Source organism: Schistocerca serialis, chromosome 5 (genome assembly GCF_023864345.2).
Source record: "Schistocerca serialis cubense isolate TAMUIC-IGC-003099 chromosome 5, iqSchSeri2.2, whole genome shotgun sequence".
Classification (NCBI taxonomy): domain Eukaryota; kingdom Metazoa; phylum Arthropoda; class Insecta; order Orthoptera; family Acrididae; genus Schistocerca; species Schistocerca serialis.
In genome coordinates, this window is record NC_064642.1 from 474,832,048 (window position 1) to 474,848,901 (window position 16,854).

The following is a 16,854-nucleotide window of genomic DNA, read 5'->3' on the forward strand; positions in this document are numbered from 1 at the left end:
CGTTAGAAGTCGCTAGGTTTTCTCATGATCAAGCAGTGGATGAATATAGTTGGGTAATTTGCGCTCCGTTTTAAGCAAACGTTAGTTTTTCACGAATCTCAATGTTTATGACGTCGTATCTCTTGAAGTATGTGTCGTACAGTGATACAAGTTTGCAAATGCATTTAATGATGTATGTGGATACTGTATGCAAAACGTGTAGCGAACAGAGTTAGTATTCTAGAAGTAATAAATTAAGATGTCATACTTGATGCGTCAGTTTCGCTGATTAACACATCAAGATTGCTCGTCAGTCTGGGATCAGTACCATACAGGATTAATGGAGGAAATAGAGACGATCCAACGAAGAGCAATACATTTCATTACAGGTTCATCTAGTAAGCGTGAAAGAGTCTCGAAAATGCTCAGTCAACTCCACTGGTAGACGCTGCAAAAGAGGTGTTCTGCATCATTGTGTAGTCTACTGTTAAAATTTCTAGAGCGCATAGTCCTAGGAGAGTCAACCAATATAATGCTTCCTCCTATCTACACTACTGGCCATTAAAATTGGTACACCAAGAAGAAATGCAGATGATAAACGGGTATTCATTGGACAAATATATTATACTAGAACTGACATGTGATTATCTTTTCACGCAATTTGGGTGTATAGATACTGAGAAATCAGTACCCTGAACAACCACCTCTGGCCGTAATAATGGCCTTGATACGCCTGGGCATTGAGTCAAACAGAGCTTGGATGGCGTGTACAGGTACAGCTGCCCAGGCAGCTTCAACACGATACCACAGTTCATCAAGAGTACTGACTGGCGTATTGTGACGAGCCAGTTGCTCGGCCACCATTGACCAGACATTTTCAGTTGGTGAAAGATCTGGAGAATGTGCTGGCCAGGGCAGCAGTTAAACATTTTCTGTATCCAGAAAGGCCCATACAGGACCTGCAACAGGCGGTCGAGCATTATCCTGCTGAAATGTAGGGTTTCGCAGGGATCGAATGAAGGGTAGAACCACGGGTCGTGACACATCTGAAATGTAACGTCCACTGTTCAGAGTGCCGTCAGTGCGAACAAGAGGTGACCGAGACGTGTAACCAATGGTACCCCATACCATCACGCCGGGTGATACGCCAGTACGGCGATGACGAATACACGCTTCCAATGTGCGTTCACCGGGATGTCGCCAAACACGAATGCGACCATCATGATGCAGTAAACAGAACCTGGATTCATCCGAAAAAAATGACGTTTTGCCGTTCGTGCACCCAGGTTCGTCGTTGAGTACACCGTCCCAGGCGCTCCTGTCTGTGATGCAGCGTCAAGGGTAACCGCAGCCATGGTCTCCGAGCTGATAGTCCATGCTGCTGCAAACGTCGTCGAACTGTTCGGGCAGATGCTTCTTGTCTTGCAAACGTCCCCATCTGTTGACTCAGGAATCGAGACGTGGGTGCACGATCCGTTACAGCCATGCGGATAAGATGCCTGTCATCTCGACTGCTAGTGATACGAGGCCGTTGGGATCCAGCACGGCGTTCCGTATTACCCTCCTGAACTACCGATTCCATATTCTGTTAACAGTATTTGGATCTCGACCAACGGAAGCAGCAATGTCGCGATACGATAAACCGCAATCGCGATAGGCTACAATCCGACCTTCACCAAAGTCGGAAACGCGATGGTACGCACTTCTCCTCCTTACGCGAGACATCACAACAACGTTTCACCAGGCAACGCCGGTCAACTGCTGTTTGTGTATGAGAAATCGGTTGGAAACTTTCCTCATGTCAGCACGTTGTAGGTGTCGCCACCGGCGCCAACCTTGTGTGAATGCTCTGAAAAGCTAATCATTTGCATATCACAGCAACTTCTTCCTGTCGGTTAAATTTCGCGTCTGTAGCACGTCATCTTCGTGGTGTAGCTATTTTAATGGCCAGTAGTGTATATCTCGCAAAAGACCATGAAAATAAAATTAGTGATTTTCGAGTCCAACGGAGGCTTACAGCAATCGTTCTTCCCACGAACCATACGTGACTGGAACAGGTAAAGGGGATTTGACACTGGTACACATAGTACCCTCTACCACACGCGGTATTCGTGCGGTGGGTGGAGGAGTATAGATGTAGATGTAGACGTACTGCATGAACAGCAAAAATCAAATAAACGAAAAACTTTCTTCCTATCACTATTTTGTGGCGGTGGCTCCGAGAAAAAGTTTCGGAAAGGTTTGAAATCGTGTGTAAAGTTTATTGGAAGTCACTAAATGCTCTTATCCTCAAATACCGGATGAATATAGTCTGATTATTTGTGCGCAGTCAGTTACGCTCCCTCGAGACGTACACAAAGTTTCTAAATGTAAGATCTGTCTTACTGTGTTAGAGTTTTTGCATAAGACCAATATCTCTTAATGAGTAAATTACGACAGCGTTTTAAATTTTTAAAACTTGAAAATAATTACATGATATAATGAGAATCAAATTGTTGCTGCTGATCGGGGCTGTTATATATGCGACTTGCGATTGAGACCAACTACCGCGCACCGTCGTTCAGTAATCTAGATGTCTGTGGGATTGAAAGACAGCTGAAATCGCTAAAACTAAACAGGGTCCCAGCAGCTGTCAGAATCACTGCCAGATTCTAACATAATTATCGGATGTAAGCCCTTCTCTAAATGTAATACATCGTAGACCCCTCGAATATTAAACAAGTCCCATTAATTGGGAGAATGCACAGGTAACAATCGTCTATGAGATGGGTGGCAGAAGTGATCTACCGTCCAATATCATTGACACGTATTGTTGCAGAATCTTAGGACATATACTTAGCATAAAGATAATGAGTTACCTCGATCAGAAACACCTACGTCATATCATCTAGCATGTATTCCGGAAACATCGGTCATGCGAAACCCAGTTCGAGCTTTTCCTACATGACTTGCAGAAGGCCATCGATCAAGCCAACCAGGTAGTAGCAGTTCAGAAAAGCATTTGACTTAGTACCACACAACTTATTAACGTTAAGTACGATAGTAAGGGATACCAAACAAAATTTGCACAGGGTTGAGTATTAAAAAAAAAAAAAGTGTTTGAATTCTTTGGGACCAAACTGCCGAGGTCATCGGTCCCTAGACGTACACACTACTTAAACTAACTTATGCGGTAGAGAGGATGCAAAGAGTTATCTTGGATGCTGAGTTATCGACAGGTGTAGAAGTAACTTCAGACGTTCCCCAGAGAGATTAATTGGGCCCCCTGCTGTTTATAGTATGTATCAATAATCTAGCAGACAATATCAGTTGTAACTTCCGACTTTGAAGAAGATGTAGTTATCTCTAACGAAGTACTATCTGAAATAAATGCTGCACAAACTCCCAGTTAGACAGCGATAAGAGTTCAAAATGGTGCAAGAATTGTAAACTTTGGTTGCATGTTCAGAAAAGTAAAGTAGTGTACTTCACAAAATAAAAAAAGTGGTATTCTATGATCACAGTATCAATGAACCACAACAGAAATAAATTGTAAAAATATGTGGGTGTACGAAGTTTTGGGGATATGGAATGGAAAAAAATCACATGGCATCAACTGTAGGTAAAGTAAGTGGCAGACATCAGTTTATTCGTAGGACTTTGGAAAAAAGCAGTAAGTCTACAAAGGAGGTTGCGTACAAAACACTTGTACGACCAATCCGAGAATATTGCTCACGTGTATGCGAACTATACCAGGTAACACTAACAGGAGATATTGAGTGGGATGTGATCTGGCATCGGCTCACACAGAAACAACGGGCTTTCAGGTAGACAATGAATGATAAACACTTTATTAACGATAATATAAACAGAGACAGAACGGGGCGTGAGTCGTGCTTGGGTAGCTCAGTTGGTAGAGCACTTGCCCGCGAAAGGCAAAGGTCCCGAGTTCGAGTCTCGGTCCGCCACACAGTTTTAATCTGCCAGGAAGTTTCATATCAGCGCACACTCCGCTGCAGAGTGAAAATTTCATTCTGTAAACAGAGACACTTTTTATTGCCCATAGATGACGCTGTTAAATGAGTCACATGAGAATACAACAAGACTTCAGGATGCAATTTGAACTGATCACTGTCTGAAAGCTTGATAATTAGTGACCAGTCTTAATTAGGGTTTGCAGTTAAACACTCTCACTGTATTTGTCACAGAATAAATTTCTATATTCTGACGAACCACAATTTGGGCGACAGTGTGAAACACTAGGACCACTGAATATCAGGTTCCAGTGTTGGAGTCCATGGAGGCCAAGGTCGAAGAGCGTTCTCGTGTTGAACTACTGGGAGCTTGTAGAGGATTTCGTAGGCTTTGGTGTCCAGAACGAGTATTAGCTTCAAGCGGACCCTCGTCTGGCACTCAAATTGCTGGCTGTTTGGGCACTTCCGAGAGATGATCCTTGGTTGATTCAGGGAACTGAACTGTTTTTGTAGCGACGGGCTATACCCTAAATATTTGCTGGCAAAAGGATATCTCACTGTTGCTTGGAAGCTTATGATTTGCAAAGGTAAGCACGATATGTTGATGTTGTTGTTTGGAATGTTTCCAAACAAGCTGTGTGTGTGCTGACCAGTATCGGACTGACAGCACATGTGCAGTGGGTGACGTTTGCAGTACTGTAATGGGGCCACCTGTCGGCCACAGGTGCGTGCCAGGTAGCTGTAGTGCCAGCTGCATTGCCTGGATATGCTTTGCCTGGATACATCAGAAAACATACAAAGAGGTGTTATACGTTTGATTCACTGAATAATATCACGGATGTGATAAAAAGAAACATGATCTAGCAGACACTTGAAGATATATCTCCACCATCTGGGGAAAGAACCAGTTGTTGTTGTGGTCTTCAGTCCTGAGACTGGTTTGATGCAGCTCTCCATGCTACTCTATCCTGTGCAAGCTTTTTCATCTCCCAGTACCTACTGCAACCTACAGCCTTCTGAATCTGATACCTTTTAGTATCTCCAGGGTTCTTCCATGTATACAACCTTCTTTCATGATTCTTAAACCAAGTGTTAGTTATGATTATGTTGTGCTCTGTGCAAAATTCTACCAGGTGGCTTCCTCTTTCATTTCTGTCCCCCAATCCATATTCACCTACTATGTTTCCTTCTCTCCCTTTTCCTACACTCGAATTCCAGTCACCCATGACTATTAAATTTTCGTCTCCCTTCACAATCTGAATAATTTCTTTTATTTCATCATACATTTCTTCAATTTCTTCGTCATCTGCAGAGCTAGTTGGCATATAAACTTGTACTACTGTAGTAGGCGTGGGCTTCGTGTCTATCTTGGCCACAATAATGCGTTCACTATGCTGTTTGTAGTAGCTTACCCGCATTCCTATTTTCCTATTCATTATTAAACCTACTCCTGCATTACCCCTCTTTGATTTTGTGTTTATAACCCTGTAGTCACCTGACCAGAAGTCTTGTTCCTCCTGCCACCGAACTAATTCCCACTATATCTAACTTCAACCTATCCATTTCCCTTTTTAAATTTTCTAACCTACCTGCCCGATTAAGGGATCTGACATTCCACTCTCCGATCCGTAGAACGCCAGTTTTCTTTCTCCTGATAACGACATCCTCTTGAGTAGTCCCCGCCCGGAGATCCGAATGGGGGACTATTTTACCTCCGGAATATTTTACCCAAGAGGACGCCATCATCATTTAATCATACAGTAAAGCTGCATGCCCTCGGGAAAAATTACGGCTGTAGTTTCCCCTTGCTTTCAGCCGTTCGCAGTACCAGCACAGCAAGGCCGATTTGATTATTGTTACAAGGCCAGATCAGTCAATCATCCAGACTCTTGCCCTTGCAACTACTGAAAAGGCTGCTGCTCCTCTTCAGGAACCACACGTTTGTCTGGCCTCTCAACAGATACCCCTCCGTTGTGGTTGCACCTACGGTACGGCTATCTGTATCGCTGAGGCACGCAAGCCTCCCCACCAACGGCAAGGTCCATGGTTCATAGTATTAAGTGATAAATCTGGGATTATACTACAATCCCCTAGTTATCGCTCCAGGATTGACCGCGATGGCAAGATTACGTTAATTGCAGGATGCACAGACACATTTAATTAGTTCAATACGTAATTTCTGCGGAAGGTATGTAGCTATTTCTCTTCGTCAAGCAGTAAGCAAATGATCCCACGTTCTCCTACTTACGCTTCTTTCTGTTTCGTTTCTGAATCAACTATGTCATTTACTTTTCCTTTTACTTGGGTTTTATCATGTTCCACTTTATCTCCCTCTTCTAACTTCTCTCATATCCACTGCTGCTAGCGCTCGTAGCTAAATCTACCTGCTGATGTAATTTCTTCTTGTTGTTCACTTCAATTTTTAGGCAATATACCTGTTCCGGCTTTATGTTTTTCTTCATCTTCCAATGTCTCTTTTTCCTGGTGTCTTGTACTTCTTTACGGTCGCTGGAATTCCGACTTCAGGCATGCGCGAGGATGTTGGCTTTATTTCTCCCTATATACTTCCACTTCATCGTTCAAGTTAAATATTTCTAGTTCTTCTCACATGTTCTAATTTCTTGTAAGACCCCTTCTTGAGCAGTCGTTGACAGATCTTAGAAATCTCATTTCAGCCGATCGTATGTTGCTTTTGTTTTTATTTTTTTCAATGCATGGTTCACTGCATGAGTCAAGGCCTTTTTTAAGGGATCGAAGGCGTGATAACTCTAAGAGGAGGGATCAGGACTATAGGGCAGGTGTCGAGTGACTCCCACCTGTCCGTAATGGATGAGGCTGGCCTCACAGATCGAGCGACGTCTTGCGTCGAAACGTGACCAGGGCGAAATTTGGCGCTCTATTTCACAACAGTGGTTTTCGACAGACGTGCTGCCCGTTACACATTCTCTGCTAGATGTCTACCGGTGTTTGTCCTTCGGCAGTCAAGAAAAGAGTCAACAGCATGTTGGTCCTGCATTGGTAATAACGTCGTCATAGTTAACGTTTCGGCTTTTAATGCACGCAAGTCGGAAAAGACACGAATGCCACACTAATCCCTTACCTATATGCCGGTGCTTATATACCAGCATCGGATTCGCGCTACGTTGCATATATGCTGCAGCAACGCCTTCAAACGGAAATTTCTGATCACTCTTTATAATTATAGTTGCTGAAATTTACTGATTTTGTCCTGTACATCAGTTTCGATATTCAAGTTGATATCTGCAGACTTGTTCCAGAGTCTTGTCTTGAACAAGTTTTGATCGGGTTGCGTGATTTCTTAGTTGTTGTTGTTGTGGTCTTCAGTCCAGAGACTGGTTTAATGCACCTCTCCATGCTACTCTATCCTGTGCAAGATTCTTCATCTCCCAGTACCTACTGCAACCTACATCCTTCTGAATCTGCTTTGTGTATTCATCTCTTGGTCTCTACGATTTTTACCCTCCGCGCTGCCCTCCAATATTAAACTGGTGATCCCTTGATGCCTCAGAACATGTCATACCAACCGATCCCTTCTCCTAGTCAAGATGTTCCACAAATTTCTCTTCTCCCCAATTCTATTTAATATCTCCTCATTAGTTATGTGATCTACCCATCTAATCTTCAGAATTCTTCTGTAGCACCGCATTTCGAAAGCTTCTATTCTCTTCTTGTCCAAACTATTTATCGTCCACGTTTCACTTCCATGCATGGCTACACTCCACACAAATACTTTCAGAAAAGACATCCATACACTTATACCTATACTCGATGTCAACAAATTTCTCTTCTTCATAAATGCTTTCCTTGCCATTGCCAGTCTACATTTTATATCAAAAATGGTTCAAATGGCTCTGAGCACTATGCGACTTAACTTCTGAGGTCATCAGTCGCCTGGGACTTAGAACTAATTAAACCTAACTAACCTAAGGACATCACACACATCCATGCCCGAGGCAGGATTCGAACCTGCGACCGTAGCGGTCGCTCGGTTCCAGACTGTAGCGCCTAGAACCGCACGGCCACTCCGGCCGGCACATTTTATATCCTCTCCATTTCGACCATCATCAGTTATTTTGCTCCCCAAATAGCAAAACTCATTTACTACTTTAATTGTCTCGTTTCCTAATCTTATACTCTCAGCATCAACTGATTTAATTCGACTACATTCCATTATCCTCGTTTTGCTTTTGCCGGCCGGAGTGGCCGAGCGGTTAAAGGCGCTACAGTCTGGAACCGCACGACCGCTACAGTCGCAGGTTCGAATCCTGCCTCGGGCATGGGTGTGTATGATGTCCTTAGGTTAGTTAGGTTTAAGTAGTTCTAAGTTCTAGGGGACTGATGACCACAGCAGTTAAGTCCCATAGTGCTCAGAGCCATTTGAACCATTTTTTCGTTTTGCTTTTGATGATGTTCGTCTCATATCCTCCCTTCAAGACACTGTCCATTCCGTTCAGATGCTCTTCCAGGTCCTTTGCTGTCTCTGAAAGAATTACAATGTCATCGGCGAACCTCAAAGTTTTTATTTCATCTCCATGGATTTTTTCTTTTGTTTCCTTTACTGCTTGCTCAATATACAGATTGAATAACATCGGAGATAGGCTACAACCCTGTCTTATTCCCTTCCCAACCACTGCTTCCCTTTCATGCCCCTCGACTCTTATAACTGCCATCTGGTTTCTGTACAAATTGTAAATAGCCTTTCGCTCCCTGTATTTTACCCCTGCCACTTTCAGAATTCGAAAGAGAGTATTCCAGTCAACATTGTCAAAAGCTGTCTCTAAGTCTACAAATGCTAGAAACGTAGGTTTGCCTTTCCTTAATCTATTTTCTAAGATAAATCGTAGGGTCAGTATTGCCTCGCGTGTTCCAACATTTCTACGGAATCCAAACCGACCTTCCCCGAGGTCGGCTTCTACCAGTTTTTCCACTCGTCTGTAAAGAATTCGTGTTAGTATTTTGCATCCGTGGCTTATTAAACTGATAGTTCGGTAATTTTCACATCTGTCAATACCTGCTTTCTTTGGGATTGTAATTATTATATTCTTCTTGGAGTCTTCGGGTATTTCGCCTGTCCCATACATCTAGCTCACCAGATGGTAGAGTTTCGTCAGGGCTGGCTCTGCCAAGGCTATCCGTATGATTTCCATATTGAGCCACAAATTTAGTTTTCGTAGGGGATATTTTCAGGCTGTAGCATCGTCTTCCTAGTTCATACAGTCCATAGACTACACCGGATGTTGTAAGTTTGCTTCCTTATTCTGTCTGTATTGAGACTACATCGTCTGCTTAAAGCACAGCATTTAGATGGCGCTTTCGTTTCAGTTGTATACTTTCATGTCCTTTATTCTTCTTTTTTCTTACGAGATCCTCAATATAAGTGTTTGGAATGATGGTGATGAGCTACATCACAGGATGACGCCTTGAATTATTTTTTTTCTTCTGTTTTTGTGCTGCCTGTGTTTATGATTATTTTTGAATCTTCACGAAAATTGTTGTTTGTCTGTATAAGATTGACCGAGCTTTTTCAGTTTCAGTAAAAGCAACACGTGATTTTAGGCTGACTTCACTTCGTTTTCTACAGTTCTTTAAATGCTGAAAATGCTATCGTTCCGGGAGCATCCCTTCCTAAATCCACTTTGTTCTTACCCCAGGAGTACAGCTCCAATTGCTCAGCTATCATTTAATATTTTTGTGTAAATTTTATAAAATCTGCATTTGAAAGTCTTATATATCTGTAATTGTCGTATGCAAATCTTATTTCTTTTCTAAAAATAGAGATTACCTCAAAACAGGGACTTCACATCTTCGTCAGGACTCATTCGATAAACATAAAAGCATTAACTCGCACGGTGTCCCTTCATCCTCTGTCAGTTCAATAATTACTCCATCTGCACTGCACCCTTTAAAGGTTTTTAGTCTTTTTAAAACCTGATGCAGCATCTCTAATGTTATTGAGACATAGTAATGTCATCAGTGAATCTTATCATTTCCATCCTTCCACCATGAATTTTAATTCCACTCTTGAATCTGTCTTTTATTTCCGTCATTGCTTCTTCGATGTGTAGATTGTAGAGTAGGAGCGAAAGACTCCATCCCTGTCTTAGACCCTTTTTAATCCGAGAATTTTGTTTTTGGTCTTCCACTGTTATTATTCCCTCTTGGCTTTTGTACATATTGTATATTATCTGTCTTTCCCTGTAGCTTACCCATATTTTTCTCAAAATTTCGAACATCTTGCACCATTTTACATTGTCGAACACTTTTTGTAAGTCGATAGAACCTATGAATGTGATTGATTTTTCTTTGATCTTGCTTCCATTATCTTCTTTCCATCATCCTGTACATTTTCTTGTGAGCAACTTGAGTACATGAGCTGTTAAGCTAATTGTGCGATAATTCTCGCACTTTTTAGAATTGTCTGGATGACGTTTTTCTTAAAGTCTAATGGTATATCGCCAGACTCATACATTATAAACACTAACGTGAATAATCGTTTTGTTGCCACTTTCCCAATGATTTCAAATATTCTGATGGAATATGATCTATCCTTTCTGCCTTATTCGACCTTAGGTCTTCCAAAGCTTTTTTTTTTTTTAATTCCGATTGTAATACTGGATCCCCTATCTCTTTTATACCGACTCCTGTCCTATATACTGTCTCCATTACAGATGAACGACATTTTCCTAAAAATTTCCAAATAAACCGAAGTCGACCATTCGTCTTCCCTACTATAATCCTTACATGCTTCTTCCATTTCATGTCGCTTTGCAACGTTACACCCAGATATTTAAGAGGACATGTCTGTGTCAGGCATCTCACTACTAACGATGTATTCAAACATTTAGATATTGTTTTTCCTACTCATCTCCCTCAACATACGCCGGCCGCGGTGGCCGTGCGGTTCTAGGCGCTTCAGTCCGGAACCGCGCGACTGCTACGGTCCCGGATTGGAATCCTGCCTCGGACATGGATGTGTGTGATGTCCTTAGATTACTTAGATGTAAGTAGTTCTAAGCTCTAGGGGACTGATGATCTCAGATGTTAAGTCTCATAGTGCTCAGAGCCATTTGAACCATTTTTCCATCAACATGCATTTCTCTACATGCACTCCTAGTTATCATTCATCACTCCAACTAGAAATTTTCTCTGAGTTATCTTGTATCTGAAACTTCCTAGCAGATTAAAACTGTGTGCCGGATCGAGACTCGAAATCGGGACCTTTGCCTTTCGCGGGCAAGTGCTCTACCAACTGAGCTACCCAAGCACGACTCACGCCCCCTCCTCACAGCTTTACTTCTGCCAGTACCTCATCTCCTACCTTCCAAACTTTACAGAAGCTCTCCTGCGAACCTTGCGGAACTAGCACTCCTGAAAGAGAGTCGTGCTTGGGTAGCTCAGTTGGTAGAGCACTTGCCCGCGAATGGCAAAGGTCCCGAGTTCGAGTCTCTGTCGGGCACACAGTGTTAATCTGCCAGGAAGTTTCATATCAGCGCACACTCCGCTGCAGAGTGAAAATCTCACTCTGGAAACATCCCCCAGGCTGTGGCTAAGCCATGTCTCCTCAATATCCTTTCTTTCAGGAGTGCTAGTTCTGCGAGGTTCGCAGGAGAGCTTCTGTAAAGTTTGGAAGGTAGGAGACGACGTACTGGCAAAAGTAAAGCTGTGAGGACGGGGCGTGAGTCGTGCTTGGGTAGCTCAGTTGGGGAAGTTGGCCTTTGGCTGTGCTGCGGTGAGGACGCGCTGTTTGTGTTCCTGCCGCGGAGCGGGCGCTCGTGTTGTGTACATCGTACTCGGCCGTTTCGCTCGTGCCGTACTCAGCATATAGATCACTATGGCGCACCAATACAGAAAATCGACGCTCAAATTTACGTTCCGCAACGAATTTGCACGGCCCAAAGCACTCGAAGTCGAACGATTTCTACGAGAAGAAGTTAAAATCCCGGCGACCGACATTCTCGGCATTCACTTGTCCATTGTGAGTAGTATCGTATATGTCAAGATCATCAACGATGCAACATGTGAACAGATCCTTCGGGAAACGAAACAGGGCCTCCGTTTCTGCCATGCTGATGGCAATGTGGGGACTGTGCACGTCGATTATTCTGGCATGGGACTTCGCACGATCAGACTTTTCGAACTTCCTTTCGAACTACCGGCGGAGGACGTCGTGACAGCGCTGCGCCCCTACGGCACGGTGCATGATCATATTGCGGAAAAATGGACGCAATTCCAGACATATCCTGTGCTGAACGGCGTCCGCCAGGTCCGAATACAACTTAAAAGACATGTACCTTCATATCTGAATATCGGTGGCTGCCGTGCCATCGTCATCTACGATGGGCAACCGAAGACCTGCTCTGGTTGTGGGAAGGAGGGACACCTCAGATCCGAATGCATCCAACGTCGCATCACTCAACTGCCGCCGGCTGACGCGGACCCGCCATCGCAGCCGAAGCTGCTTCCCGTGACTTATGCAGCAGCTCTCACGACAGCTACCACTTCACCACGACAGCCGACTTCCACTGTTGGGTCGCGGTGCCAGCCTCCAATGAAGGGCGATGACGACACACCGGTTCCACCAGCTACGGATTCAACTCCGATGCCGCCGCCCCCGTCGACGGATAACAACGTACATGACGATAGCATGGCCGTAGACTCGCTTATTGTGCCTACGGCTCCCTTTGTGAATCTTTGCCATCGTCTGACACAGAAGGACACACCAGGAAGCAACGCTCTCCGAAGCGACGGAAGCGGAGGCGTAGAGCAACTTCTGAACGGGATGCGACACAGCCTCCAGAGGACGACGACTCCACCTTCAATGACGACGCTACCACAGAGGCAGGCGCCATTTGCTGCAGTGTGGCACCACCGAACGGAACTGAGGACAAACCACTCATATCTGCAGTGGCAAAAACGGATGCCGATATGCAGGACAGATGCTACCCAGCACCTTCTGGAGTGCAAGCACCTATGCCGTGTCGTGAGGAAGCTAGGGAAGTCGATCTTGCTTTGAGTTCCCCGACATGGGCGGATGACCACGACGACGACGGCACCATGCAAGTTCCGCCAACAGGGCCCACGCCATTGGCACCGGCTCTAGAAAGGACTGCAGGTGAGGTTTGGGGGGATGTGGAGGTGTCAATACAGTCAGAAGCGTCATAGGTAATTCCAGTCTTAATGGATAACTTAACACCTGCGGTTCGGCAACAAGCTTATCGTATCGCCACGCTTAACCTCAACACGATACGAACGGTAGTGAAGATCCAGTTGCTGCGTGAGATGCTTCGTTCTTCGGATGTTGACATTGCCTTGTTGCAAGAAGTATATATAGCGGCCCTCCCCGTTTTCTACGGTTATGTGACATATATGTCACCGGCGGACCGAAATGGCAGCGGTACGGCAATACTAGTGCGCGACGGAATTGCCATCGACGAAGTGACTTACCTTCCGTCAGGAAGGGGGCTGGCGATCACAGCACTGGGCATGCGCATCATCAACATTTACGCTCCATCACGAACTGACCAACGCCGCGAACGATCGCTGTTCTACTCGGAGGATATCGCCCCCCTCTTTATCGTCCACTTCGATCAATATGTCTTCGGCGGCGACTTTAACTGTGTGCTCCACCCCAAAGACCAAGTCCCACGTTTCTCGACTTGTCAAGAACTTCGGCTCCTGGTTCGAAATCTGCTTCTCACCGACACGTGGGAGACAGTGCACGGTGACCGTCCCGGGCCGACATACCTTACTAGTCACTCAGCCAGTCGCCTAGACTGCATTTGTGTCTCACGAGCTCTAGCGCCGGGAGTATTGGACGCCGAGCGTTGGCCGCTTGCCTTCTCCGATCATAGCGCTTTCATATGCACACTCACTCTACAGCAGCAGCGGATATGGCGCAGCCGAGGACCCTGGAAGCTGAATGTGGCACATCTTCAAGCCCCAGAATGCCGTCAGATTATCGCCAACACATGGATGGATTGCGAACGTCGTCTTCCCCGATACCCTTCGACTCTAGCATGGTGGGTGGAATGTGCAAAACCAGCGTTTCGGCGTGTGCTAACACAATTCGGAAAAGATATCGCAGCTTGGCATCGTCACACATTGGACTTTTATTACACGATGCTCCGCGAACTCGCCAGCCAACCACCATCTCCAAACCGACAAATGGAAAGCCGCAGCATTAAAGGTAAAATATTGTCTCTTACGAGGAAATGTTTGGAGAGGGTCGTTGTGCGATCGCGACGCCAAGACCGACCGGAAGGAGAAAACCGGTCTATGCATCACATCGTGCTCGACAGCCGCCGACGCCGACAACAGCTGATCACGGACCTCATATTGCCAGGTGGTAGGGTCGTAATGAATCAGGTGGCGGTTACAGAAGCCTTTGCAGATCACTATCGCCGGTTTTACGACGAGGTGAATACAGAGGAAGCGGATGAGCACGACATACTGCAGCACGTTCGCACATCCTCGACAATGCAGCAGCGGCGACGCTGTTAGCTGGACTTACACGGGACGACATCGAGGACGCGCTTAACAAGGGAGCACTCAACAAATCTCCCGGGCCATACGGACTGCCGCTCGAGTTTTATCGGACTTCCCGCGATCTAATGATGCCCCGATGGATCATCATGTACCAAGAACTGATGACCCCTGGTTCCCACGTGCCACCTGCATTCGTGGAAGGTCTCCTTATACCGATACACAAGCCTTCCAGAGGTCGGACGGTCGAGGACTACAGGCCAATTACAATGCTAGACTCGGACTATAAAATCTTCGTCCGACTACTCGCCAGCCGCATAAAGAGGGTTCTGCCCCTACTCCTCTCCATGGAGCAAACGACACAGGGCGGAGTGACCAACATGCAAACGGCATCCAGTGAATGCAGGGATTTAATAGCCATCGCCACATCCTGTCGCCTTCGAGCTGCTCTGATCTCCATTGATTTCGACCACGCCTTCGTCAGAGTTCACCACAAGTTCCTTCTGTCCGTTATGGCCCGCATGGGCTTCCCGCCTGACTTTCTCGACATCTTTCAGCGCCTTTTCCGTGGAGCTGCATCCCGTGTACTGGTGAATGGACGGATTGCCGTTCCCTTTCCGATCCGACGGTCAGTTCGCCAAGGATGCCCACTCTCCATGATCCTTTACGCGATCGCACTCGATCCTCTTGTCGGAGGGTTGAAAAACGGGCTCTCGGGCATGTCATTGAGGGATCACACCTTTCACTGCAGGATATATGCTGATGACCTATTACTTGTCCGATCTGGTGACGAGGTACGCTCGGTGATACAATGGTTCAATCGCTATGGATTGGCAGCGGGCAGCCTCATGAATGTGGCCAAGTCGGCAGCGATGCCCATTGGGAGAGGTCTACAGGAGGACGCTTCAGCCCCACTCCCACTAGTCAACAAGTTGGCAGAAGAAAAAGAAAAATTTGGTAGAACACTTGCCCGCGAAAGGCAAAGGTCCCGAGTTAGAGTCTCGGTCCGGCGCACAGTTTTAATCTGCCAGGAAGTTTCATATCAGCGCACACTCCGCTGCTGAGTGAAAATCTCATTCTGGAAATGTCTTGTATCTTCCTACGGTCACTCAAAGACGATACCTTCCCGTACATCAAAGTGTCATCAGCAAACAGCCGCAGATTGCTGCTCAAACTCTCCGACAGGTCATTTATATTTATAAAGGGTAAGAGCGGTCCTATCATAATCCTGTGGGGCACTGCTGACAACGCCCTTGTCTCCGATGAAAACACGCCCCCGAGGACAACGTACTGGGTTGTCTTAGTCAAGACCTCTTCCTGCCACTCAGGTATCTGGGAACATAATCTGCATGCTCTGACCTGCGTTAACAGTATACAATGAGTCACCGTGTCCAACGCTTTCCGGAAATTGAGCAATATGAAAACTGGTTGTTGTCTTTCATTCATGGTTCGTAGGATATCACGTGAGGAAAGGGCAAGCTGAGTTTCGCACGAGTGAAACGTTCTAAAATCGTGCTGATTTATGCACAGAAGCTTTTCCGTCCGAAGGAAATCCAGCTCTCCTGTTTTTGAGCTGTTTTATTTTGGAATCTTCCATATAGGTCTCTGTCTATGTAAGATGCTTGGGGTATCCTCTGTCTTCCATTATTGTCCACAATCTGACATGAATTCACAGTGGTTTTCAGAGAATGGATGTAGATAAGGATTAGACACTGGTAACCTGTCATACCACATATTTAGCAGAAACGTTACCCAAGGGAAATTCTAACTCACTGACTGACGTTTTAGTTTACTTTGATATACACGAGGTGATTCAGATGCCCCCACTACTGCTGTTTTATGCAACTCTCAATGTTATATCTTGCATTCATAAACCACGCGCAAGATTTTCATATTCTCTCGAACTCTACGTGCAAACTATCAGCAAAGAAAATGAACAGGAACTTTTTGTAGGGAACTTAATGTAGTTAAATTTTGTACTGGGATACCTTTTCGCTGAAAGCCACGGTTTTCGAGTTATTCAACAAACACGCACAAAAGTAACTTTCAAATGCACCTCCACATCACACTCATCCCTCACCAATCAGTATTTCTAGTACGCTGTTCTTGGCACTCCCTCCTGCCAAACTATTCCCGATATTCGAACTTTTTTATGTGTATTATGTGATTACGCCTCCGGCATTGTCGGCTATTGCGTTAACATTAATAATTTAAACGTGCCCGTGAGGATAATGAAGGAAGACCGATTTTTGTAAATGTTACGCCAAAACTAATTACGTTGACAATTCGATTCAAACGTAACATTACAAATGCAGCAGCTTCTTAGTCAGAAGGCCTGACGAATACAAGGTTGTAATCGTTTATTTTATGGTGTTAAAATTCACAGAACTGTTGGGTAAAATTTACACAAATGTCAGTG